This window comes from Clavelina lepadiformis, chromosome 1, assembly GCF_947623445.1.
Source record: "Clavelina lepadiformis chromosome 1, kaClaLepa1.1, whole genome shotgun sequence".
Classification (NCBI taxonomy): Eukaryota; Metazoa; Chordata; class Ascidiacea; order Aplousobranchia; family Clavelinidae; genus Clavelina; species Clavelina lepadiformis.
In genome coordinates this window covers 17,351,936-17,357,980 of record NC_135240.1, presented here as the reverse complement: position 1 = coordinate 17,357,980, position 6,045 = coordinate 17,351,936, and positions in this window count along the sequence as shown.

The following is a 6,045-nucleotide window of genomic DNA, read 5'->3' as shown; positions in this document are numbered from 1 at the left end:
GACATATTTTCTTTGGCTAGGAATAGTAAAACTGCCGCAAATATAGCAAAAGGAATCCGGGTTATTTCGACACTGACGACGAGAAACAGCTGACGCAGTCACAGACATGATAGTATTATAACAAACAAACTTGTAGTCCTCATTCTATAATAGAATTAATACAGCCACAAAATAAGTACGTTAACTTAATAACACTTGCCTGTAACAATACAAACAATGAACAAGTGCATAATATCAGTGTTAAGGAAAGCTAAGTTATTTAGCTCATTGGCTTCGATTTTATTGTTGATATTTGCTAAGGTTTTTCTGCTTTCTGTTGTCGATTCCATATTGACATATTTCTTGAATCAAGCAATTAAATTCCACGCTTTTATGAAACTACAATATCAAAGCGAGGCAACACGTGTTTTGAGTCAGTGCAGTTGACAAGCTTTTTAAACGTGTGGTGTAACAGAGTAGTCATCTTTACAAGGCATTTGACAGTTACTGATGCAAAATTGCACAATAGTGTGAAATTTCATGAACCTGGAACGACCACTCATCACTCTGCAAGGATAGGAACAGATATTATTTTATTGCTTGTCTGTTTTTCCTGGAAAGTACGAGTACATACATGGTTGAAAGTGGAAAGCAACTAACTTCAATTTTACCATTCTTATCTAGTTTCGTTGGATGATTGCATCCTCCAACCAAAAATGGGAGAAAAAGCATCGACCTAAATCGATGCCTGTACCTTTGTTGCTTAATAATTCAGTTGACCCTTCTTGTATATAACTTACTAAATAATTAGCTTGTACATTCCTATTACGTTTCGTAAAGCAATACGGAAAAGTCGTGAAAAGTTGCATATTTTGGATGTATGCTGTAGAGCGAAAACTTGACGTGATAGAAGAAAACTTGCGTCATTTTTGAAATCAGCTCACCGGAATTAGCCTAAATCAAGTGCAAAATCAAAGTCAACAAATGTTTGTTTAAAAATTGCTCCCCAGTAATATAATGAGCAAGTAATAAAGTGGGATAATTAAAAACCAATTAAGCTAAAAGACGAAACCATACAGCAAGAGAAAGGAAATTAGCATGCAATTATACAAGCAGGAGAGAAAAAAGAATTCACCAGAGATGACGAATTACAGAGCAAAACAGCAAGAAGTGGTATAGGCACATGAAATTAAAGGTACATAAAAATAAGGTGATAAAATAATGAAAGTTAATGCGTGGGTTTTTGCGAAATCATCACGAGAAGGGGAAGCGGTTGGCACGTCATGGTAAAGTTCAGAAGAAGATGGTTGATCACGAGAACTTCGAGACAAATGCGACGGTGGAGTTTGCTGTGCTGTGGAGTTGGTGCTCGATGTTGGTGTCACAAAGCGCGAATACGGGAAACAAATGATCTGGCATACTGCAAACGGTGCGGTGATGATCGGATATACCCGATGGTGTACAGAGAGCCCACGTCATTTCAGGGAGTTGCAGGATGAATATAAGAGCTGAAAGAAATGGTTTTGTAGTCTGCGACAATACCAGGAACAAGGTTTGTTTCGCGACGTGCGCAAATGTGTCTGCGACGTAGGAGCCGTTGACCATATAGTTTCATCGGTCGTAGTAAGCCTTGTGAAGACATGTTGCATTTGCTCCTTAAGAAGGTGTGTAATGAAAATTCCTTTGTTAACTCTCCTCGTTTTATCTTAATTACTTCTTCTGCTTCGGGCATTTCTTAGTCGTAGACTACGACTACTTCACAGTTTGTATTGTGATAAAAGAACATCTTTTGAGCTGTGAGGTTGTGTTGCTTTTTTATTATTATTGCTTTACTAATATTCTATTATTTCAGATGAATGATTTTACGTCAAATAAAGCTAAGCATACGGCATCATTTAGTACAAGGTGGATTTAGTCATAGAGCTGAGCATCGATTGAAGATTAGTAAAAGAGACAGAGTCGGTGTGCTCGTTGAGGACTTTCTCGTAGTCATGTGCATTGTAGTTGATGTGTATAGGCGACAGAGGTAAGTTGAGTTGATGCACCTGCACATGCTCGTGCGATAAAGTATAGTTGTGATAAAGGACGGTGTATCCTAGAACTTGGAAAAAAAAATTTTTGCTGGTCGATACGATTTCAGCAGATGTACTCCAGGTCAGACAATGTTATCTGAAATTAGTTGTCCTTGTTGATTGTGGCTATTTATCACGATAATTCATTAGAGGACGTTGGCTAAATGGGTTTTTGTACGCAAGTGACGGTAAGACGGTACCGTTGATAGAATGGCATGCAGTTCTGGACATAAAATCTCCAAGGCTGGAACCCATGGTTTGATGTCCAAGAGTGGTGGTAAGTATATCAAAAGGAAGGTCTTCCCAACTGCTTTCTAGAGTGTGCCGATCAGCTTCGTGAACTGGCAATCTAAAAACTTGTTGTCTTCTTATAAAGTGGTGAGAACTTCGGAAATAAGATCGTCCTGTTGTGTGTTAAAGGTTGCAAGAAGTCGCGAGAATTGAGATAGTGGCATTTGAGAAGATACACGCTTTGGCCGGTTGGAACGAAAATAAAAACAAGTTTGTCGAGCTCTGAACATTGGTGGTAGCGAATAATAAAGTTGCCGTTGTCGCAGTAAATATCATTGCCTTAGCAGTTTTTCATACGTGTTGAGCGTTTCCTTTAATTATGCACCGAGATCCCGAAGTCAGGAAAGGAAACTCTATATAAAGACGTGGAGTTGTAATGGAGTAGCATCGTATGCAACCCAAAAGGTTAGGTTGGAGGGCAGTTGATATGCGAAGGTCCTCGCCATATAATCAAATGATTGCCCGTTAAGCAGTATCCACGCTTGATTGAGCACGATTCAAGAGATCCAAGAGAAGACGTCATTGTGTCTGTAGCGTAATTATAGTATATGGTAGAGTGAAACAGAAAGTCGTTGGTTAGTTTCCTAGAAGCTGAAGTCGGCCAGACGAACTTATAATTGACAGCATTGCAAGAGGAGTGCGCAGCAGGGTTAGACATGTGTGGGCCATCAGATGAAACTTTGGTTTCATTCCAAGATGAACATTTTTGTTTGTAAGTTGGGTGTGCGTTCAAGGTATTGGCCGATTTGTGATAACTCCCAAAAAAGAAGTAAATAGTTTTCCAGGACGTGATCTGTCAAGTACCAACTATTACAGGAATCTTCTGGAGATGAAGATCTGGAGCAAACATGGTAGCAGTGCAGTTGTGTATGGAGAAGGGTGTTTGCTTTTGGCAGTGGATGTCGTCATAAAAGGTAGCCTATATTATCCAAGTAAATGCGAACGTTGACATAATAGAAACTGTTGTAAGTCCAGGTGACGATTTATCTGAGCGACTGATGCAAACAAAAAGAAACAAATAAGCAGCAAACAATAGAAAATGGTGATTTTAATCAGAGAACCGTTTCGGTGGAATGAGATTGCGACAAGTTCGAGAAGTTTTATAACCACAGGAGAGCTTTTAGAATCTGAAACGGTTAATGCAGGTGAAATTGTTTGTGGCGTTGAAGTAGAGGGCAATGACTATGGAGAAAGACTTTTAGCCTGCAAGGAAAAATCTCGTTCATGCGAGGAGGACGACAGTAAAAGAGCATCGATATCGATAGTATAGCTAGGTTTGAGACGGTCAAGGAAGACGCGGTCCGGTTTCCCGTCACGGGATATAACCAAATACTTATCGTATCGTTCCAAGACCGGACATGGATCAACATAAGGGCGTTCGACCAACGTTCGTTTGACATGATCACATCGGTCATAAACACTGTCACAACGTTTCAAATCTGGATGAACGTAGGACTGAATGAATTTCGTATGAGTGTTCGTTGGAGTAAACTGAAGATTCTTGATGAAGTCTCGGTAGGCACCGAGGTAGTTAGATGAAGGAAGAGCAAAAGCAAGCTTGGAGTCAGAAACGAAACCCCCTGGGAGATGGTAAGTGTGGCCAAAAAGTCACTCAGCCAGCGTGCGTAAGCCAAGATAATACAACCCAATTTGTGAAACCATCGCTCAGGTTCATATGAACACTTCATGGCGCGCTTAATTTCTGCATTAACGCGATCCGTAATTTCACTGGAAATTTGGTGAAAAGCTGTAGCGACATGGTGCTAAATTCCAAGAGAGCGCATGATTTCCCTTCAAGCATAATTTGTGAAACACAGTCCACGATCACTTGTGAGAATGACTGGAACACCAGTGATTGACAAAATATACAGCAACGGTTTCTGTAGCGGCATCAGCTAGTGGTATGGCTTGATAGAAACGGGTATAGCGGTCAATATACAGTATGCCTGTATGTAAAAATGTATTTGTAACCGTGAGAGGTCGGGCGCGGTCCAATCAATGATAGGTTAAGAGCATTCTCAAGTAATTTTATATCTGATTTTGGTTTTTAAAATTATATTTACTAATACCAAAAAATGGATGAAATATCAAGTCAATATTTGAAAAGTAAAAAAAGGAATTTAATTTATAATTCATTAACAGAGTTTAAGTATGTTGAGTATTTACCAAGAGATTCTAATAATATAAACAAAGATGGAAAATATATAATTGAAACTAAATATGGTTTTATTTTACCTCATAAAGCATACTCAGAAATCAGATTAAAACTTTAAACGAATTCAAATGCTAATTACAATCCTGGTGATGTAATTTCATTAATAAAGAATGGTTGGCCTTTGTTTCAAACTGCTGAATATCAATTGAATAATAAGTATTATTAAATTTAAGTGTTAGTCCAGTTTTCTTTTGAAAAGAATTTTTAATTTTTTCTTTGTGATTATCACATAAAGTTACACTCGGTTTGATATACCCGTTGGGCAAAATTTGTTCGTACATCGTTTTAATATGTTAGATAATAATATTCATTTTTCCTGAGAGTCCTTCTAACTGAATATATGGGTCAGAAAGTAGAATAGCATAAACATAAAATGTTTGATTTCTATTGTTTGCTATATTTCTAAAATTACCACCAAGACTAAATCTTATTTCAATATCAGCTGAACTATTTTTGAGTCTATCATTGGGTCTGCTACAACATCAAAATGAAGAATTGAATACTAGTATAAATACATAGTTTACATACTAAGTTCTGTTGATTGATACATTGTTCTGTATTTGTATACATTTGTTTGAAATATAGCTGTTTTATATGACTTTTCACCAACATAGATTCGATTTTAGATTCAACTTTTAAACTTGGTTTTACTTTCGGCATCCACATAGCTATATGATTAATGTTAAACTTTCCAGCAGCAACACCATAAGCAAGCATGACGTAGTTTTCAGGATTTTCCCTACCAATAATTAATGTATGTTTTACACGTCTAAAAACCTTATCAACATCACGACAAAATCGAAAAATTTGAGAAAGAGGAAACAGCAATTAAATTTGTTTATTTCCGGTAGTTACGTTTTGTCTTGCTGAAAAACCTAAATTTGCTTGTTGATTGTTGTTGTATATTTCAATAAGAGCTCTGAGACTAGTTCTAACAGCACCTGCATTTCCTACATTAGCAAAATTTTGTTTGATATTAATTCCTGCAATTCTAATATTTTTAAACCATAGCATACTTGACTCGGTTGAACGAGAATAATCATCGCTAATCTAAACAAGTTAAGAATTGTCAAAGCTTGCGGTAAACAGAGATTTATGTTTTCAACACTTTGATTATAATCAATTACGCGCAGCGCCTTTGGGGCATGAACCAGATTTTCCTGGTTTAAACAAACGCTCAAGTTAAACAAGTAAAAGCTGCCGAAATGAAAAAGAAGGTTCTGGGATAACTCTAAAATTATCAAAATTACAAATTTCAAAACAAGGTGGGTATTAGGTATTTGGAACTCTTTTAGCTGGTCTTGCAAGTAGCATTTTACCCAATTCAATAAATGGATTGACTGAGAAAGGATTTACATTACCTGGGACAAGGGGACCGCCAAGCGTCTCCGGGAAAGGATTAGTTCTGCCAGGTTGAAGTAAAAAGATTCAATACTTTACTAAACCATATATGATTGGAATTAAAAGGTCAATTACTTGGTAAAAATT